Consider the following 23,633-nt stretch of genomic DNA (forward strand, 5'->3'; position numbering starts at 1 on the left):
GGATTACTTTAAAAATGACAAAATGGCAAAAGGCAGTGCTAAAATTCCATGGTATGTTTTAATTGGCTATATTTTAAAATTTAGACTTTTTCTTTCTTTCTTTTTTATATTTTTAGTTGTAAATGGATATAATACCTTGATTGATTGATTTATATGGTGCTGAGAATCGAACCCAGGTCCTCACACATGCTAGGCAAGTGATCTACCACCAAGCCACAACCCCAGCCCTAAATGTCTTTTTTGTACATACATATAGATAATTGAACTGATTTTTTTGGTAAGATTATTACAGGATTTATTTGAAATGTAAATTCCTATTGTGACACTCAGTTTGTCCAGTATTCATTCACTTCTTTACTATACAATAATTTATTTTAGAATAGAAATGAGACCATCTTAACACTTAGATTTTCCATGTAGTAGCGGGTGGCTTATGACAATGTTTTGTTCAAAGGAGATGGCAGATGGTGGCTTGGGGGCAGAGAAGTATTTTCCCCCCATAAACCAAGAAGGAGCCTTGCTTTGTGTCCACCACTCTTCTCCTTCTTCCTAGGAGAAATTTGGACTTGAAGGTTCTAGTTGCCATGGTCATCTCATCAAATATAGTAGAAAAATAGAGAGGTCTTGGGAGGCAAATAAAATCCTCAGTTATTTAAGCCATTGCTTGTTCAGTTTTCTGAATGGATTTGCTGCTACACACATTCCCAAACTGAACATATCCTGTGTAATGGGTGTCTTCTGCCAGATGTCTCCTAAGACTATTCATGTAACCTCATTTGGAGATGCTGGTTAAATGGCCTTCTAATCCTCCTCCATCCCAATAATCTGATTATCGGGAAAGAGAAACATTTTTCTTTTTTATCTACACACTTTTTAGTTGGTGTGTTATAGTTGTACATAGTGGTGGGATTTGTTGTTACGTATTAATGCATTCACAAAACAGCAATATATTTGTCCAATATCCCTCTCCAGCACTTACCCCTTCTGTCCCCTCTCCCCATCCCCCAGTCTCTTTCCTCTGCTCTGCTCATCTCTCTACTTTTCACGTGATCACCTTGCCACACACATCGTTCTCTTCTTTTTTTCCTCTCTAACCCCCACAAATGAGAGAAAACCTACCACCCTTGACATTCTGAGTTTGGCTTATTTCACTTAACATAATTGTCTCAAGTTCTAGCCATTTTCCTGCAAATGATGTAATTTCATTTTTTTCTTTATGGCTGAATAAAACTCCATTGTGATGTGTAAGTAATTAGGACAAATAAAAAATACTCCATTGTGTGTATGTACCACATTTTGAAAAGGAAACCTTTTTCTATCGTCACATCTTGGTAGTGAATTCCATTTAACAAAATCTGTTGCTAGCTATGGGACTATGTCTGACTCTATGCTAAGGCCTCAAATTCACTTTATTCATGTTCCCATTCTATCCCTCAGCTGATGAACATCTATACCTGGAATATTATTTCTTTTTTGGAAGTATTATTTGTAACTCAATTTATTCCCATTCCATTAATTTTGCCTCTGAGGCAACTTCCTGGAATTTCTTCCATTGATAACTTCCTTCTTCATGGGTGATTCTTAAGGTTCTCCATGCTACTGCCTGTCCCATCCTAGGCGTACAGCTTCTTCTTACACCCCAATGCTGAACATGCAATGACCAGAATCTGCTTCCTTTTTTTTTTTTCTCCTTTTCTTTTGAAACTTCTCTTGCTTTTCCCTGTTAATTTCTCCCATTCCTCCTCTTCTGATATTCATTTATAGCAGTCACCATATCCTCAGCATACTCCCAGGAAAAAAATTTCCTAGTCTCAGTGCTCTGGACCCAACGCTCGTTCCCACCACATTTCTGTGCTTGCTGCAATCTCTCCTATAGTTAGTTCTCCTTTCTCCCCCAGATTCTACTTTGCTGGTGCCCACATCCTGTCCTCTGCCTTCTCTCCTTTCCAAAATGCCTCTATGAGAGTCATTGGCTGTAATCATTAGGAGAAGTCATGAGACCTTCAGGCTCACATGCACTGCTTTCTTGCATAGAGGATTTCCTTAAAATCCTCTATGAGGTTGATTTTGCAGACAATATTATTTTCAGAGATCTTATAATAATATAGAAGTGAATGTGGAATTCCCAATCAAGAACTCTCTATTAAATGACGTGGAGCCAAACCTTCACGTTGCTGTCACTTCAAATTCCTGCCCTTTGTTTCATAAGCAAGTGATTATGTAAGTTGTGATGCTGACAGAGCAATGTTGGGACATGCTGTCTGACAACTGGTTTCAAGTTCCTGTTTCCTGACAAGTCTTGTTTTGCAGCTCATCTAGTACAAATGATCAGAGCAGAGAGACAAAGTGAGCAGAAAGGCAACAGATACAGGAAAAAAGGACTCACCTTGCAGCTGAGGTCAGTTCTTTCAGATTCTTGCTCATTTTTTTATGAAACTAGATTTTAATTTATCACTAGAGAGTTGACCACCTGCCAGATTGGAATTCTAATCTAATTTTCTGAGCATAAGGCTTGATCACTTTCACTCAGGATGATGAGTGAAAATAAAGATAATAAACTTGACACAAGCCCTAGTTCTGCTTACATAAAGGAAATCACTAAGATTGGCCTTACCAGAAAACAGAATGGAAAACTTCCCCTGAAAATTACCAAGCTGAGATTCAAACTTATATACTCTATCCAGGGCCAGTCCTGCCTCAGCCACTTGCACTAAGGATAAGAAGGTCCCTGTGTAAGTTATTCATCATCAGACTCTTGGAGAGTGTCATTATATCTGAGTTCTGTGAAAAGGGAGTAATTGCAAGCTTGTTTTAAAACTAAATAATTTCAGGGCATATATTAGATATACAATAGACATTCCATTTATTTTCCTTAAAGTATTTATTGAACATCTACTATGAGCAGGCACAGTGCTGGGGATGGAGTCTTTGTGCTTAAGCTTATCAAAACTGATTTAGATAGAGAAAACAAAAATTTTTGGTAATCATACAAAAATGTAATAATTACAATAAAATTGAGAAAAAAAAACAGGGCACAGTTCCTACCAGCTCTTGAGGTTCACTATTAAACTGAGAATAAACTAAAAGTTAGACTCTCTCTGAATATACCATGAGATTAGTAACACAACCCTTTGGCATTCATGGGCTTATGATCTACAAAAAAATTAGATGTCCAATGGGTGACAAATTGTTTTTCTTAGTCTTCTTAATCCAAATCAAACCAAACCAAATAACTAACTCAAAAGTCAACCATGAAAAATTGTAAAACAAACGATGTTTATTACATTATAGAAAATGATTGTGTTGACTCTTATTTCAAAGTCAAATAATAATAATCAGAGTAACCACTACTTATTAAGTTCTTTTCATACCTGGATCCCATCTAAGTGTTTTTACAGACGTTTTTACTTACTTTTCACAACTATACCAGATATGCAGTTTAATATCCACAATTACAGGTGAAAGAACTGAAATTAAGGGAATAACTTGCCAAGAGTCACATTATACAAAAGAAGAAGAGCTGGTCTCAAGTAAAGATCTGTATGACCAAAAATCCTTGTGCTACTAACCACCACCTCATGAAACATATCGTCTAACAAAAAATTTACTCATGAACCAAATTCAGAAAGAACTGATTTCTCATTCTATCTATGAATAAATGTCAGGTAAGTCAAATATCTCAAAATAAATGGAAACTATAGGTTTGCACATGAAATAATAAAATACAAAATAAATATTTTTGTACAATATTAGGAAATACTATACTTTGTTAGTATAGTATGCAGCTCATAAAAAGTAAAAGAAAGTAATAACTGATAGGACTAATTAAAATGCTATTAAGGCAAAAGCAAGCATAAATAAAATTAAAAGGGAGATAGTTGCTTAGAAAAAAATTGCATTATAGATAACAAGAGGTTGATATCTACTATAAATAAAGAAACCAATAAGCTAATTAAGAAAAAAAACAAGTGGAAATTAGGCTAATAATATCAACAACTGTTGTGGTAAAATCACTGGTTTACTGACAGTTCAATAACAAATCAAAACTGTAATATATTATTTCTTAAATAACATATTTTCAAAATTTAACAATGTTAATGGCAAACATCAAACACACATAAAGAATATCCAACTTTCAAATATTAAAAAAGTATTATAATTTTATATGTCATATTTGTTGAGATCTCTTAGTTCTAGAATATATGTTAATAATGATTCCTCAACCTGTGCCAAAATTTATATGTAAAGATTTAATATTATATTGTATGAAACAGAGAAAAATAGAAAAAATAACAACTGAGAGCTGATTAAATAACTCATGATTCTTGCTTGCATATGATGGACTTTGCAGCCATTTAACTAGTATTGATCTATGTATTTTGATTGAGTATTATTTATTATAAAATTAAGAATCACCTTGCTGAACAATGATTTCATTTATGCTATAAAACTGTATTTTCATATGCACAAAAAAATAGCCTTAAAACACATATGATCAAATCTTAGTAATAGTTGTCAGAAGTAAAAAGGATAGAGGAGGCTTCTATTTCTACCTTTGTATTGTTTAAATGTGTTTAGCCCACATACACACTTATACACATATATTTCTCTAAAAGCTTCAGAGACAAGTTAGAAATAAAACATTTGTTTCATGAAAGAAAAAGGAGACTCTATTCAGGATTCAGCTATTCAAAATGTAAATTTTTATGCCACGGTTGGTTGAGTGGTCATTTTCGTTTTGCTGTAGCTGTTTGGGGCAATGCCTGAGTATTGCTTTCTTGTACTTTCTGAAGGTTTCAAAGGTTTGTCTGGTAAATGATAAGCCTATTTTATCTGAATGGCAATGGGAGGTGCATCTTGAATTAAGAGCCTGCACACAGACAGCCACTCTTCATGTGGAGGCTGCTGACTGTGCATGGGATTGTGTCTCTTCATTTTCACTCCCTGTGGAAATTACATTTCTTGTTAGCAGCTTCCAAGTTTTAATTGCCAAGCCTGAGACAGAAGAGTTGGTCTTTTTCAAGTAAATAATGTTGTTCATTAAAAAACAACAGAGTTTGATCAACTTTGAGTGGAGTTTTTAATAGTCAGGATAGGAGGTTCTGATGCTAGAAATGTTATTATTTGCAATGGCCACAGGGACACCCAAAAGATTTCTTTTATATAAAAAAGTGATTTAGTGCAGCTACATCAATGTTTATAGCAGCTCAACTCACAATAGCTAAACTATAGAACTAACCTAGGCATCCTTCAACAGATGGATAAAGAAAATGTGGCATATACACAATGGAATGTTACTCAGCCTTAAAGAAGATGAAATGCCTTTTGGGATTCCAGAGCAGATCTTACTTTTAGCTCAGTGGCCTTTTCCATTATGTCAGGTAAAGAGATTTTTCAATACTGTTTCTGGCATTTGCCAGTAAATGGATTGAGCTGGAGAATATCACACTAAATGAAATAAGCCCATCCCCCCAAACCAAAGGCCAAATGTTTTCTCAGATATGCAGATGCTAATTCACAATAAGGGGTGGGGGACCTAGGGAAGAACAGAGTTAATTTGGATTAGGCAGAGGGAAATGAAGGGAGGGGATGGGGAGTATGGAGGTAAGAAGGACAGTAGAATGAATTGGACATCATTATCCTATGTGCATATATGATTGCATGACAGATATTATTATACATTATGTACAATCAGAAAAATGAGAAGTTATACTCCATTTATATATAATGCATCAAAGTGTATTCTACTGTCATGTATAACTAATTAGAACAAATTTTAAAAAGTGATTAAAAAACATCTCATTAAAAGTAGTCTATGAAACAAGAAAAGATGAAATTTGGGTGGTAGAATGGAGGAAGGTCTCTAATCCTATGTCAGATTCTACTCTTGGTTCTTTCTACTTTACATTAGTCAGTAACCTAGAAAAGTCCAAAAGTCATGATGATGATTGAATTTGTGTATGACATGAAACTCTGAGGAATGTCAAGTTCATCAGTAGAAACAGTATTGAAAAATCTCTTTACCTGACACAATGGAAAAGGCCACTGAGCTAAAAGTAAGATCTGCTCTGGAATCCCAAAAGGCATGTGCACAAACTCAGAGTAGAGGAATGTGTGGTTTAGATCCAGGATCTGTGACAAAATATTATGATTAAAATGCTTCAAAAATATGATGTGACTACCATAATGGGTAATGCTGTTTGGGCATCATTAAGACAAATAGAGGCCCTAGGTAGATATTTTCAATGTTACCCACACATTTGAATCACCAGGGAGTTTTAACAAAAGTCTGATTTAATCAGTCTGAGTAGATCTGGGTATGGAATTTTTTTTTTTCATTTTGTCTTCAAAATTAAGTTGTTAGAAAGAACCACAACAGCCTTTAGTTCTTTGGGTCTTAACTCCTCTATGTGACATGTACTATAAAACAGGTCATCCGGAAAACACAGGTGTAATTGAGAATTGTTAAAATATTTATAGCATGCTGGGAACCCAAAGTCAAAGGATATTAAATAGCAATAGCATATTGATTCCATTCTTTTAAGGAATAGGAAAGAAAGATTTTGGCATTTGGCAACTTAGTTCAAGTCTCAAGTTGAAAACTTACTTTTGTGACTTAGAAACAAAATGAGGTACTCTCTCCTAATCTTCAATGTTTAATTATCAAGGCTGTTCATAGAGCTGTGATGACCAAATCACATCTACAAAGTGTTTGTTATACTGTTATTTTAGTCTTTACTAATTACTTTAATGGAGTGATGGTGGGTTATAGGCCTGAAATGTTGAGATCTAACAAAGTTTATTCTTGTCATCAAGTTCATTCCTGTTTGTTCTAAAGAATCTTCTGTCTCATTTCTAGTTGGCCTTTCTTTTTCTTATTCCTTCTCTCTCACCCCCCAACACCCGCTTTCTTTTCTCTCTTCATGTATCAATTTGAATAAAACATTAACATTTTAAAATATATATATGGAAACTAGCCATAGTCATGTTACACCTCATTCAGACCCATTAGGTGGGAATATATTTTCCTTTTATATTTGTTTGAGATTCACTTGTTTAAATTATATCAAAATGTTCTCCCAATAGTTAACAGCTCCTGTCTGGCCATTACAGTGACATCCACAGTGCCGGGATGTTTTCCTTGAAGTGGTATGACTTGAAATCTGTAAGTAATTGATCTCATTCTTTCTAGAATCATAAGTTGGACTTGTTGAGACCTTCAAGCTAGACCACTTTCTGTGTAGTTGATTCCCCTATGCAGCAGTACATGTGTGGTTTTGTTTTTGTTTTGTGTTCTTTTTTAACCGATGAAAACCACATGTCTTATACTTTCAGTTTTGCTGCTTTGCAGGCTTGGGAATCATCATCAAATAAAATCATTTGCCCAACAAATAAGCTCCTCCCTATTCCCCAAGGCTGAAACAAAATTTAATTTTTTGATAGAGCTAGTAATATAAGAACTATTAAAGGGCAAATAAATTTATTCCTCCTAATATTTATCTTCCATGCCAGTCTTTCTTATGGAATGAATAAATCAACCTTCAAGTTTATTTTCCTAAATATCTTGATTGAATTATCAACAGGATTTATTCTTATATTAGAAACATATAGAGCCCTGCTGTGTATTAGGCTAATTCTTCTTGAGTCTCATAAAAATTAACCCATAAAATGGTTTAGATTTTATCATTACATAATTTCAATTTGTTTGAGAAAAAGAAATTTCCTTTAGCATGTTACTATAAAATATTCCTTTATTATTATTATTATTATTATTGAATTGATCATGGTTAAATAAGAACTCTTTTGAACTCTGTTTAAAGAAGAAATACAGTAGTCTTACATTTGATTTGATTTGATTTGATTTTAAACTAGCTTGAGAGCAAAGGGAATTCAGATTTAACAAAGGAAATTCAAAAGTATTTATTCCTTTTAGGGAACATAGGCACAAATTTAAATATTGTTACTAGAGTATAATATTATCGATTAAGACAACCAATCAAAATTACAGACTTTGTAGAAGGTAAGGTTACTTTCACAGGGCATAAGAACAATTGTGGAGCCCGGTTGTCATGCAGAGCTAGTTATCACAGAGAATGAGAAGGTGAGGGAAAAGTGGTTCTCAGATAAAAATGCAGAAAAGGACAGAAGAGAAAGATGAACAAATGAAGTGGTGAACCATAATGTCTTGTATCTACATTACCAAGTCCATTTTCAAATTTGCTGAAGATTCATGAAATAAAAACATAATTTCTAACTTATGACAACATTCCAAAGAATTAGCCATTTTTACATTCAGTAACCACTACAAAACTAGGATATTATTTGAAAAACATTTCATTTTAAGAATGAATTTAAAATCTGTGATTTAAAAGATCCCACTAAATGATGTCATAAGCTTTGTAACAATGTTAGCTTATCACTGGCTGATGTTTTTCACTATATATTATATCATATAATTGATATACTATTAACCAACAAGAGGGTGCGTAGTAGTGACCTCCTCCTCCTCCACCTCCTCCTCCTCCTCCTTTCTGTCATTTACGGACTGAACCTCCAAAATTGTAAGGCAAATAAATATTTTCTCTCCCCCCCCTCCTCCTTCTTCTTTTTAATAAAGAGAAAATATTTATTTGCCTTACTATTTTGGAGGTTCAGTCCGTGATCAGGTAGACCTACGGCTTTCAGGCCTCTGGTGGAGGTGCTGGGATAGAAATGGCTGGACTGTGTGGTGGAGCACAGCCTCATGGCCAGGAAACAAAACAGCAGATGAGAGAGGGATTGGTTACTCACAATCCTGCTAAAGGGCATGACCCTGTGACAAAGGGGTGTGGGCCTCACCTCCCACAGGTATCACCACCTCTCAATAGCACCAACCTAAGGACCAATCCTTTAACATGTGGGCCTCTGAGGGACATTTAGTATCCAAACTACAGCACCAAGCAAGTTTTGTGCTTCTGTTATAATTAAAGCTTTGTCCCGGGGTTTCATAAACTGACTTCCAGACCACTCACGTATAATCGAATCAAGCCTTTATTGAAGCACACTGGTGGCGGCTGACCAGAACATAAAGCTGTTCCCCTGATCAGTCCCGAACAATTGCGGGGGCACTCCTTATAAGCCTGAAAACTGCAAAAGGGATGTTCAGGAGGTCTAGCCAATGCAAGCAAGCCAGGTTACAGAAGCGGGACAGTGCAGTCAAGTGGAGGGAAGCCTAACCAATCACAGTTAGCCCAGTCACCCCAGTTACAGAAACAGAGCCCTGTTACCCTAGTTACAGAAACAATGCCCCATTAGGTAGTTTTGTATTCTTAAAGATTTCTATAGCAAAAGGAGAAGAATATCTTGCCCCAGTCATGACTCTTCTACTTGGCATGGTTGTTTTACAGGATGAAGTCATAAAACAAAATGGAGTCACATTTGCTCCTACTATCACACTTCCAGTATACAATGATGGGACAGGAGTAGAATAGATATTTCATTCCAAAGGGTAGAAATAAGAAAGAAAAGAGTAATGAATTCCAAATAAGTCCAAACTATTAGGGAGACTTCCTGAGATCTTAAGGCTCTAAAATAATCTTCTGGCTTAATACTCTGGCTTCCAGGCCCACTGGGGTGAGGTCTTACCTTCCTGACACTCTGGGCAGCAATCCTGCATTCTGGACCCACCAGATTGGCAGTCCTGTGCCTATAACTTTGCCAGGACTCTGGGTGATCCCATCCCCACAGCTTTGGAGGCCTCTCCCCCCACAGCTGTGGTGGAGGTTGTTGGGTTTGTTGAAAACAAGGCAGTGGTCTTCTTGTTTTTGTTTTTTTTTTTTTCCCCAAAGAATTGTGCCTGGCTTCTGCCAACGTAGCTCATTAGACCTATAGTTCATACTTACACTAATTTATTTCTTTTTTCCTTTGTATTGATTCTTTTTAGTTACCTATAATATTGAAATTCATTTTTATGGAATTATAAAGGCATGAAATATAATTTGCTCTAATTTAATGACTAGTATTTTCCCTTCTTCCCCCTTCTCCCTACCCCTTTTCCCTTTCCTCTACTCTACTATTTTTCTTTCTGTTATTTACTTTTAGTTGTTTTTGTTTTCTTAAGTTACTGTCTTGTGGATATGCTGGTTTGAGTCACTATGGTATGTTCATGTATGTACATAGAAAAGTGAGGTTAGATTCATTCTTCTTTATCCCATCCTTTCTCCCTTCCCATTCATACCCTTTATCTAGTCCACCAATCTTTCTTCTATTTTGATGGAACACACACAAACACACACATACTTCTCTCTTCCCTTCCTTTACCTTTCCTTTCGTTCTCCTCTCCTCTTCTTTCTCATTCCCTCTCCCTCTCCCTCTCCCTCCCCAACCAGTCTCCCGCTCCTCCTTTATTTTGGACTAACTTTTGTATATCAGATAAAACATTTGACTTTCGGCTTTCTGAGTCTGGCTTATTTCGCTTAGCATGATAGTCTTCAGTTCCACCCATTTGCCAGCAAATGCCATAATTCCATACTTCTTTATTGCTGTGTAATACACCACTGTGTGTATACACCCCATTTTCTTTCCCCATTCATCTGTTGAAGGGCTCCGACGTTGATGCCATAGTTTGGCTATTGTGAATTGTGCTGCTGTAAACATTGATGTAGATGTGTCTCTGTAGTATGCATATTTTAAATCCTTTGCATATATGCCAAGGAGTGGGATAACTGGGTCAAATGGTGGTTGCATTCCAAGTTTTCTGGGAATCTCCATACTACTTTCCAGAGTGGTCATGCTAATTTGCAGTCCCACCAACAGTGTATAAGTGTACTTTTCCCCTGACATCCTTGTCAACACTTATTTGTATATTTGAAAATTGCCTTTCTGACTGGAGTGAGATGAAATCTCAATGTAGTTTTGATTTTCATTTCCCTAATTGCTAGAGATGTTGAACAATTTTTTTTTCAGATATTTATTGGCCATTTGTATTTCTTCTTTTGAGAAGTGTTTGTTTAGTGTTTGTTTCTTTTGCCCTTTTATTACTTGGGTTATTTTACTTACTTATTTTTTAGTTATTTACATATTCTGGATATTAATGCCCCATCTGAGAAGCAGTTGGCAAAGATCTTCTCCCATTCTGTAGGCTTTCTTTTTAGGCTCTTAGTTTTTTTCTTTGCTGTGCAGAAGCTTTTTAATCTGGTGCCACCCCACTAATTGATTTTTGTTTTTATTTCTTGAGCTTTAGGAGTCTTGTTAAGGAAGTCAGTTTCTGAACCGACATGTTGGATTATTAGGCCTACGTTTTTTTCTAGCAGTTGCAAAATCTCTGCTGACCTGTAATACTTCTAATTTTTTTCTAATCCAATCATTCCTGGAGTATCAGATGACTCTCCCTATCCTGTCTCTAGCATTTTCTTTATCTTTCTCATTCTCATCTGATGATCTGTTCTCTTATTACTGAGAAAAAAGGAAGCCGTGTGGGCAGGATTTTCCTGTACTGCCCACCTGCCTAGATCTGCTTTCCCTCCTTTGAAGGATGAGATGTCACATGAGGATTGCTAACCCATTCATTTGTCTCCTGGATCCCATTCCCTCTCTCCCACTCAAAGACACAGCTCTTGCAATTGTGTCCTCTTTTCTCAGTATCACTTATTTTTCCTCCTCTTGCTGGATTATTCCAAGTAGCTTCCAAACATGCTTTAATGATCCCTATCTTCCTTGATCTGCCCTCTGCACACATTCTGCTTCTGTTCCTCCATTCTTCTCTTTGCAGCTAACTCCTTGAATTCATGCCTAAGATCACTGTCTCTAATACTTCTCCCTATAGATAGATGCTACTTTTTAAGACTAATAAAGAAAAAGGAAAAGGAGCACCTAAAGGGGTGGGGAAAAGACTCATGGGAGAGCATTCTATGAAGCCAAAGGATGAATATGTGTTCAGAAGAAGAAAATAATCTATTACTTAGATACGTAGAGTATGGTGGGGCCTGAGAAGTGATCATTTTTTCAGTCTATTTTTTTATTGATTTTTAAAAAATATATGATGGAGAATGTTTTACAATTTATATTACACATATAGAGCATATTTTTCATATCTCTGGTTGTATATAAAGTATATTCACACCAATTCATGTCTTCATACATGTACTTTGGATAATGATGTTCATCACATTCCACCATCATTTCAAACCCCCTACCCACTCCTTTCCCCTCCCACCCCTCTTCCTTATCTGAGAAGTGATCATTGAATGTGTCAGGGTAGGGGTTATTAGTGACCTTGAGAAGCTGTGCTTTGATTGAGAGGTGTGAATGAAAGCCTTATTGAATAGGTGCAGGAAGAAAGAAAGATCATTCCTGTGATTGATTGCATAATTAGTCACAAATGTCAGATGTGATAAGAAACTGAGAGGAAAGGAGCAGACGTGCCTGAGTCTTCTCTGGCATTTACTGGAGTTCTGGGAAATGCTGTGCAGAAGTTCACTTAGCTAGTAATTTTACAGGAACAGATGCATGAGTAGGACTCCTTCAAAACACTATGAAACTATTTTCTTCACAATGACACGTTTATCAGAAAGAATAGTATATTTATGAATATTTAGGGAGGAGCTTTACTCCAAGGCAAGAAAGCAAGCAAGAAATAAAGAGAGAAAAGAAAAAAAATCAATTTGGTTGTTTGGTGCAAAAGGGGGAAAAAAGACTAATATGTATCGAATATCTGTCATATACCAGGTACTGATCTTCATGATTCACCTTTATATGCAACTTCACTCTTGGAACCATTCTAGAAATACATATTACCTTTTGAAATCTAAAAGATACACGTTTGTCTCATTTTTTTATGTTTAGAAAGTATTTTATCCCATAAATCAACAACAAAAATGAAAGTCTAATTTAAAAATGGATGAAAGATTTATAGACATTTCTCCAAAAAAGATACATAAGTAGAAGAATCCTAAATGTCCACGAACATATGAATAAATAAGGCAAATGTGATGGACACACACACACAGACACAATGAAGTATTATTGAGCCTTAAAAAGAAGGGAATCCTGCCACATGATGAAACTTGAGGATCTTAGTAAAATAAGTCAGTGACAAAAAGACAAATACAGCATGATTCCACTTATACAAGGTTTCTAAAGTAATCAAATTCATAGAAACAGAGAGGAGAGTGGAGGTTGCTCAGGCTTGGGGAGGGAAGGAGGAGACTGGGAGTGCTGTCCTGTGGGTACAGCACAAAGCTCTAGAGGCTGCTCTTCAACAGTGTGCATGGAGTTAACAATACTCTATGGTGTTAGCCTTAAAAATGGAAGGGAGGAAATTTATGATATGTGGTTTTTTTAACCACAGTAAAAATATTTTTTTAAATGGAACTGAAATTAAATAATTTGATTTAACCTAGATCCTTCATTTTATATTTGAAGAAACAAGATCCAACAAGGAGAGTAATTTTGTTCAATTCAGAGAGCTAAGTAGACATGAAGCTGGGGCAAGAACTCTGATCTTGGCATGCTCAGTCCAGTATCTTCTGGAATAACACCAAGTCTCAGCTAAGTCAGTGGGTCTCAGACAGCAAGCCACTCTGACTCACCTGGGAAAAATGACTTGTCTCCCTGTTCTTTCCCTTGGCTTAGAACTTAGCTATCAATCAGGTAACCAATCTGATATCCCCAAAAGGTTAGATTTAACATGCTAACAGTAAAGCATTGTCAACCCACAACTTTCTCTATTTTAAAATTTCTAAAATACACAGGTACAGGCAAAGCAGCCTCACTAGTCTTGCTTGGCCATTTCCAAGCAAGAGTTCAAGACAACCCATGATGTTAGAGGCAGTTTGAAAAGTTGGTCTGTGTAAAGTAGGTATGTTTGTGTGGCTGAGCCTACATATGTACCCAGTTACCTTTGTTTTCTTTCACAAATCTATGAAGACATCATATCTAATACAGGAACATTTATTTATTCAGGCTTATTTATTTATTTATTGGTACTAAGGATTGAACCCAGGGGCACTCAACCACTGAGCCACATCCCCAGCCCTTTTTATATTTTATTTAGAGACAAGGTCTCACTAAGTTGCTCAGGGCCTTGCTAAATTGCTGAGGCTGGCTTTGAACTCATGATCTTCCTGCCTCAGCCTCCTGAGACACTGGGATTACAGGCATGTGCCATTGGACCTGGTTTATGTATTTATTTATTGAGGTGCTGGGGATTAAACTCAGGGCCTTGTGAAAACTAAGCAAGTGCCCAACTACTGAGCTACATCCTCACCAATAAATTAACAATTATGTGCATGTTTATAAACATACACATTTATTACATTCTTTAGTATTTCAGTTTAAGTACTTTGTTTATTTAACCTTTATTCTGTTTATTTAGTTTTATGTGGTGCTGGGGATTGAACCCAGGGCCTCATACATGCTAGGGAAGTATTTTGAGACCATGATCACAACCCCAGCCTGAGAAGATCTAATAAGACCAAGCATTCAGATGAGACAGATTGACATTCACTTTTCAACCACACTGCTTATTTGCTGTGTGGCTTTGGTATGTTATTAATATTTCTAGGCATTTTCCTGTTTTAGGAACCACAATAAGATCTTCTCAGGGCTGGGGTTGTGGTTCAGTGGTAAAGTACTTGCCTAGCATGTATGAGGCCCTGGGTTCAATCCCCAGCACCACATAAAACTAAATAAACAGAATAAAGGTTAAATAAAAAACAAAGAAAATCAGATTACCCATTACTTATTGAACACTTTACATAAACAATTGCAATTTACCCTCAGTATCAGATTCTAAAATCTGCAGATGCTCAAGTCCCTTATATAAAAGGACATGATATTTGCATATGATGTACACAATCCTCTGGAATACTTTAAATTATCTCTAGATTACTTTGACTACTTAAAAATACACTGACCACACATCAAGTATTATATTCAGCCCATGGAAAATTCAAGTTTTGGAACTTTCTGGAATTTTTTGCTGAATATTTTCAATCCAAGATTGATTTAACCTGCCGATGCAGAACACAGGAATACAGCAAACTGGCTGTATACATATACAGCTGTGGTGGTCTCCAGGATGTGATGGGGAAAGAATGTTTGTGATGTCCAATTGGGGACCCACACTGGCAGCAGGGTCCTTGAAATGACAGCATTGCCACAGAGATTTTTTTACCCACATTTTGTGATCACTTACAAAAAAAAGTGTGGTTGATTGATTGATTAATTCTCTGCTTTACCATTATAATTAATCCTTTATGGGAAACAAGTAGCTGCTGGGATTATAGGCATATGCCATAGCACCGGGCCGGAAGAGTATATTTTGTCCCCAAATCCTTCCTCTCTGTCTCCTCTCTCTCTCTTTTTGCTGACTGCTCTACTTTGCCACTCTCTCTTGCCATGATGCTCTGTCTCACCACAGGACCATAGCAATGGAGCCAACCAACCATAGATCCAAAACTCTGAAAATCTTTCCTCCTCTAAGTTGATTTCCTCCACATTTTGCCATAACAACAAGCTAACACATGCCATGTCTGGGTTCAGTATGTTTTGGTCTGGCTTTGGGGGCCTTTCAATTGGGAGTGTCTCTTCAGCTATTTGACTATTAGGAAGTTCTCCTGGCATGACATCCTTGTAGCTGACCATGCTCTTCCAATGAACACAGAAATAGAATCCTGGCAACCAAATGCTAAGAGCCATAGTCAAGTAGTAATGATGCATGGCATTTTTGGTTGAAAGGTGATGCCAGCAAGTCATTGAGATGATATGATTATGTTAAGATCTGCATTCAAATGGATATTAGACCCCTGCTGTCCACCTCAGCCTGCTAGGGGACTCCTGGAGAGTTCCCATTGGTTGGGGAAGTGCGGTAGGAGGGAATTCCGGAGGAGGGATTTCCTGTTGGTGTGTGTGTCCGGGAGAACGCCGCATGTGTGGGTCGGCATATTTCCCAGGAGCATACAGGGCATTGGTGGGAGTTTCAAAAATAAAGTTTGTTTCTGTTTGAGTGGCTCGTGATTTTGTGCCCAGCCAGACTGCGGCAACCAGATTCTGCACTTTTTAAATTATTGATCTGCTCCAAATTTTTCTATCATCAATGTCATTTTGTATTTTTTCTAACCATGGACACCTCAGAGTTTAAAGGATTTTCTTTTGATAATTAAAGAGAATTTATTAATCAATAATTTGTATAAATATTTATTAGAGACATACATACATACCAATTATTCTGACCAGCATATGCCAACAAATGCGGTTTGTTCTTCTTGGAAGTAAGAAGATCCTAAGAGCAAATGGGAAGAGCAAATACTCAGAGGCTGGCAAAAGGATATGAGGTCAGGGGCTATGGCCGGAGAGGGAGGCCCTTTCTTCCAAATAGCCTGTGGCTTCAGTAGCAAAATGTAAAGCAAATTTTGATAAATTTTTTTTGCCAAACACCTATTTGATGTAGGCATATTAAATGAGAGGGCCACCATTAAAGCTTTACATCCATTACTCATTACTAGGTACGCGTTAACCTTCCTGTTCTCTAGATGAGAGCACTGAGATTCAGTTAAGTAATTTCCCCCAAGGTCCCTTTTAGCTAGTTGGGAAGGATGAATTTTCATCTAATCATGGTACCAAATCCACATTCTCACCTACTGTGCCACATCACATGAAATCTGGGCAAAGCTGGAGGACTTAGAACACAGGATTGAGACAAAAATTCAGAAGATGCAAAATCAAGGCATATTGTGATTGCTGACCCTTTTTCCTCCCTGGGATATCTTGTCAGAAATTCTCCTCTTCTTGTAATCTTTGTCCTTAAAGGAAATGTAAGAATAGAATTCAAGAATATTGATGAACACCCACAGTTAAGCTCATGGTTGCAGGATATAAAAATCCAAAAGGCCTTTGAGGTCAGGATTTAGAAGATCAGAAAGCAAGTTTTAGGAAAAGGCTCTCTATAGGAGAAGGGAAACTTCATTAAAATGAAGTGACTTAAAGGATTGCTAGAAATGTAACTTTTAAAACTTACCTTTCCAAATCATCTTGAATATCATAGCATTGTTAAAGAAACAACTTCAAATGTGTGGGGCAAGAAACTCTTGTGAAATATGTCTAAGATCTGAAAAGATTCCCATCCTGAATCATGTGTCAAGGGCATTCTGGTTTCAGGATGAAGGCTGGGGAGCTGGAGGGATTAGTGCAGAGGCAGTGGTGTGATGGCATCATGGACTCGTGCTTGTGGGGAATTTGCCAACTCATGGGTTCCCTGGGGATAGAATGAAAGGCATAGGAAGTTAGAATCAGAAGTCAGGTATTGCAGTTCTGAGCATCAACTTCCAAATGATTTCTTGCACAAGCTCATTTCTGTTCCAAATGAGTCCCAAGCATAAGCAAGTCAGTTACAAAACTACATCTATAAAGATGTGTCAGTCTCCCTCTTCATCCTAGTATTCTGTAAATATTCCACTAAGTCCCTCTGAGGAGGGTCACCTGGAGTGGATGATTCTTGTGCCAGGAGATAATACCTGGACTCAGGGGAGTAATACCTTGTACTCAGACCCCTGTATTCCAGCTGTGAAGGAAGACATATAAATAATATACTGTATTATGAAGTAAAAATAAGACAGGACTATTCTGGGAATTCAGAGGAAGAGGATTTATTCAGACTAGAGAATCAGAGAAGGCTTTCAAGGAAGAGTTTGTATTTGGATTTAAAGGATGACTAGAACTTAAGGGTTTTTTGCTTAAAATATATACTACCGTAGTCCACTTTCCATTGCTAAAATTGAATACCTGAGACTAGGTCATTAACAAAGAAAATAAATTTCTCAAAGTTCTGAAGCCTGAGAAGTCTAAGAGCATGGTGCTAACATCTGTTTGGCATCTTGTGAGGACTTTCTTGCACCATGACAGGGGAAGGGCATCGTGTGGTGAGACCTCAAGTGTGCTAGCTCAGGTCTCTGTCTTCTTCTAAAGCTACTAATGCTATCATTGGAGCCACATCCTTATTACCTCAGCTAATCCTAATTACTTTCCAAAGGCTTCACCTCCAAATACCATTAACATATGAATTTGGAACTCAAGTTTCCAATACATGAACTTTTGGGGAACACATTCAAATCACAGCAAATGCTCACTACTTATTTTGAAACTATGAATAAAATTAAAATAATTCAGATAATTTTTACACCAAAAGATAACTGATATTTGCATTAGGTATACATAATTTCAATAATTTTAATAAACATATACATACCTATACACACATGTACTTTTTCTATCTTTTCTTAGAAGAATAGACATTATAAGGCATTCAATTTTTTTAAATATTTCTTAGTTGTAGATGGACACAATACCTTTATTTTATTCATTTATTTTTATGTGGTGTTGAGGATCCAATCCAGTGCCTCACATATTCGAGGCAAGCGCTCTAGTGATGAGCCACAACCTCAGCCCCAGGCATTCACTTTTTTTTTTACACAACGTTTTTCCACTTCTCATATTGTGATAACATTTTCATGGTATTAAATATTTCAAAAATTATGATTAAATACTAGGTAGTGGGTTGGGGCTGTAGCTCATTGGCAGAACACTTGCCTAGCACATGTGAGGCCCTAGGTTTGATCCTCAACACCATATACAAATAAACAAATAAAAATAAAGGCATGCTGTCCATCTGCAACTACAAAAAATATTTTTAAATACCAGGTAGCTTCTATTATATGAATGTATCATAATTTGTACATTTTTATAATTTTTTAAACAAAATTTCTTTGGTTGGAATTTACATTGTATACAACTTGAAAAATGTAAAAACCCACTGCATTATATGTATTTGTGTTCATCTCTGTTCTCATGATAAACTCCTAAGGAGTAGAACATTGGGATAAAGATTTAGATATTCATTTTGCCAGTTTTCTAGATTGTGTGTTTCAGTTAGTCCTTTGTGCAGAGAGGAGCATGAATATGAGAAAGATAGCTGACTAGACCAACTTGAATCAGACCACATTCAGCTGAAGAAAACTGACTCCTTTTCAAAATTATAAAGACAAAGCTGGCCTAGTCCAATATATTTGGAGTATGATAAAGAACCCACTCAGAGAAAAGCAGAGAATATATAATGGACATGACACGAGGTAAGCTGGGAAAGATGGTTGAATGTCATGGATGAGAGAACAAAATGAATGTGAAATGCTTTTTTTTTTTTTTTTTTTGAGGCTGGGAGAGTTGATTGGAAGCAAATTGTGCAGGACAAAAGGTGAGAAGGGTAGAGAGGGTTTATTTGGAGTGCTGCTTTGGTGCAAAACAATGGAGCCAGAGATAGTTCTTAACATTCTCTGAACCTGGATTTTCTTATCTCTGAGATAAAACTATTTCCACTCACCCTGCAGGGACTTCATGAGAACTAGACCTAGTAGGTGCCAAGCACTCACATGGTGCCAGGACACATATTAGGACTCCATAAAGCCTGGTCTTTGCTTTCCCCCAGGGAAACAATTCAATCTGCTTTACTATTAGAGGGAAAAAGCTGCAACAAATCCTACCAATAAAAACTGGTCAGAAACAAGTTGATTCTCAAACAGTTTGTAAGCCTTGCCCTGAGCTCTTCGTGCATGCTCTCTTTAATACTTGCAGCAACCTTTCAAAATAGTGTTATTATTCCCATTTTAGAAAAAAGGAAAATGAAACTCCAAAGAAGAAAAATGAGAATTCCAGACAGCACAGCTGGAAGACTGCAGGGCTAGGAGTGTACTTTTGCACAAGGTACACTCACATTCCATGAATTCTATTGCTGCAGCTGCAGGAACAGGAACAGGCAAGACATTTACCTCTAATGCTTCAGTCAAGAAGCGTATGTTTCCTGATGTGCTAAACCAGACTGTATTTTTAGAGCAGCCATACAATGTGACAGCTTCTATTTCCTATGCTTCTTCTATGGGAAGAATCCCTAGAAATATTTGTGAATGCAAAGGAAAGAGGGAGTTGACAGAAAGGAATAGAGTGAAAGCATTACGCGTTTCCCTTTCTGCTCTGAGTCAAGTTCTCTGAAACTCTACTTGGAAACACCTTGTCTTAGGCAAGCTGTCTTTCTGACACTTCCCAACCATTTGACGTGTGTTGTTACTCTGTCTTGGTAAAGAATGTAATCTTGTTGAAGAGGACAGTGCTAGGTTCCCCGCAACATATCATTTGCAAAAAATGGAAGTTTGAGTGAAAGTGACCATGCAAAACTCTTTCAAATATAGGCAGAATATAATATTGAATGTGAATAAGAGGTTTGGCATCAAACGGACTAGTGTTCAATTCATAGTTTTGTAACTGAATACTCTCTGTGGCCCTGGGGATGACCATCCTAAACCTGTGGTCTTTCCATTAGAAAATGAGATCCTACATTCATTGAGTGATTATTGAACAACTATATCCCATGCATTATTGTAGGAACATGGGATATAGTAGGGAACAAAGAAAATAGAAATCCTTTCCTAATTGAATCCTCCAATTGAGTTAAGTGCTAAAAAGAAAATAAAAAAATGAAGATGTGAAATTTTTGTGCAGAGGGGAGGTCAAAGGAATTTTCAGATGCCCAGGGCATCTCACTGAAAAGTGACTTTTTGAATAGAGGTTAAGGAAGTCACAAACTATGCAGATTGCTGAGGATGGCAAGTAAGTGGTTGTATATACAAGCAAGTTGCTTAGAAGAAAGACCTAGGCTACAGGTATAGTTAGAAATCAGTACCTAATAGATGATATTAAAGCCTTTAGATTTATAAGGCCAATGGAGAGTGAGTGTAGATAAAGAACAAGAAATCTTGTCCAAATCCTGTACATTATAGCATGTCATAATTTAAGAGTTTAAAAGAAAATCTTCCAGCAAAAAAGACTGAGAATAAGTATCAAAAAAACATAAGAGGATAACCAGGTGAGTGTCGTATCCTGGAAATGAAAATATATTTCAAGGCAGAACAATGCTACTGAGAAATGAACCCTTAATTTAACAACATGGTGATCACTGGTGTCCTTGAGAAAAGCTGTTTTGGTGCACTATTGAAGACAAAAACCCTGCTTGGAGTGCACAAAAGAAAGAAAGAAGACCAGTGTGCCTAGGTACCTCTTTCAAGATACTTTGCTTCTAAGGAAAGGAGAAGAAATGTGGCTACAATGGAGATGTAAAAGTAGCTCCAGGAGAAAAAATTCTTTTTATTTATTATTCTGATGGGGAAAACATAATCCCAAACACATTTATGTGTTTGTGGGGAAAAAATCCAGTAGAGCAGGAAAAAGTACTGGAGTTTCCAAATAATGAAATAGTATCTATAGAGAATTGGGATGATAATAATAACAACCATAAAGTTGTAACTGATCTTGTCTATTAAATACCTACTTATGAATCAGGTTCCATAATAGGATTTGCATTTATTATTACTCTCTAAAATGCCCTGCTTATTATTCCTATTTTGCAAACAAGGAAGCTGAGATGTGAAGTGTTGGCATCTAGACCAAAAATTCTCAAAGTGTGCATATGAATCACGTAGGATCTTGCTAAAATGCAGATTTTGACCCAGTATCTCTGGGCTGGGATTTGAGAACCTGCATTTCTAATAGGCTCCCAGGTGATGCAAATGCTGACCACACAGTGAGTAATGATAAGAGTATATTGTATCCATGGTACTGAGCTGCTGGTCTGTTTGATGGAAATCCCAAATTCTTTCTATCTATTATGCCATGTCTTCCCATGATCTTGGTGGTGTCATAGATTAGAAAAACCAAAGTGAAAGGGAAATCTAAAGAAGCAATGGAGGAAGAAAAACAACCATTTTGTCTGCTCTCTTGCAAAAAGAACCCTTAGGAAAGTGAGCAAAGTGAGTTTGGAGCACAGAGTGTGTACTTAATGGCTTTTCTGAAACACCCCAATACCCCTATTGAGCCATTTCAGAGTGTCTGGGCCAGAAAGGCTTTTCTATTCCTGATGAAGCATTTTCTTCTTTAGCTTCTTTATGGTCTTTGCCTCTACAGATAAACATACTGAAATTCTTCCCACATAGACATTAAATGGAAAATAGACTGCTGGCCTTATTGTAGTTCCACTTGAAAACTTTACATCATCTAGGTGGTACAAAGTGGAACACTCAAATGTGGGAGTCAGATGCAGTTGAATTTAAACCCTGGCTCTGTTCTAGTTTGGATCTGGAGTGTTCCCCAAAAGCCTGTGTATTAAAGGCCTGGCCACCAGTGTGTGGAAGGACTGGGAGGTGGTAGAACCTTCATGATGTAGGACCTAGGGGAAGAAAGATAATTGGGGGCATGTCCAGTGATATTTCTCTCTCTCTCTCTCTCTCTCTCTCTCTCTCTCTCTCTCTCTCTCTCTCTCGCCTGATTGCTTTGAGGCGAGACACTTTGCTCTACCATGAATTGCCCATCATGATGGTCTGCCTTACCACAGGTTCAAAAGCAACAGGATCAACTGGCCATGAACCGAAACCTCTGAAACTGTAAGACAAAATACATATTTCCTCCTTCAAAGTTGTTTATCTCAAGTACTTTTGTCTGATATGGAAAGCTGATCGATAGACTCTGCTGTTATTAAGTGAAGGATCTGGGCACATTTTGAACCTATACGTTCATCTCTAAGATGAAGATACTGTTCTCTAATTTACTGGCAGGCAGCACTAATCCAGGTCAAAAGCATGACCATTAGGAAGATGAGCAAGAGGTCAAGTCTTAATGGCATGACTTCCCAGTAGTTTTCTCAACTCAGTCAAGTCTCAGTGTATCTCATCTTTAAAACAGGAAGAATAATATGCCTACTTATGAGTTTGGTATGGAAGAAAATTCCAGGAAATTGCAGAAATGCGACGGTACAAATAAGAAGAATGAGAACAATTGATTAAAAAAAGTGATTTGTTTTTATATTACTGACATTAACTATGTTTGTCAACTTTGTTCATGCTGCAATTTGTTGTGCTTCTTCTTTTCTTATTCTAAGTAAATATTCATTTTTACAACTAAGATAAGAATGAGGTAGGAAACTGAAATTTTCTTAAACCAAAGGTAAAAACAAACAACTCAGAGGGAAAATTCTGGCAGGGAAATTCATGAAGAAAATAACAGGTGCTTTCAATATTGTGGATCAAGTAGGTCAATAAGATAGAAGTGAATCATCAAAAGTCACTCAATTTGCAAATTTGGATTTATGGATCCATGTACACTAACCATACTGTTAGTTTGGCTATGAGGTATTCCCCTAAAGGTCCTGTGTTCATACAGGAATATTCAGAGGTGAAATGATTAGATTCTGAGAGCTGTAACCTAATCAGTCCATCCTAGTTTGAATGGACTAACTGGGTGGTAACTGCAGATAGGTGAGACATGGCTGGAAAAGATGGATCACTGGGGGTATGCCCTGGAAGAGTGCATCTTCCCTGAAGCCCCTTCCCCTTTCTCTCACTATTTCCTGGCTGTCATAAACTGATCAATCCTCCTCTGCCACAACCTTCCACCATAATGTTCTTCATCACCTTGGGCTCAGGGCAATGGATTCTGTCAACCATGGACTAAACCTCTAAAACTATGAACCACCATAAACTTTTCTTCCTTTAAGTTGTTCTTATCAGATATTTTGGTTACATCAATGAAAAACTGACTAAAACATGTGCAAACTCCTGAGG

The sequence above is a fragment of the Ictidomys tridecemlineatus genome, chromosome 1, assembly GCF_052094955.1.
Source record: "Ictidomys tridecemlineatus isolate mIctTri1 chromosome 1, mIctTri1.hap1, whole genome shotgun sequence".
Lineage (NCBI taxonomy): Eukaryota > Metazoa > Chordata > Mammalia > Rodentia > Sciuridae > Ictidomys > Ictidomys tridecemlineatus.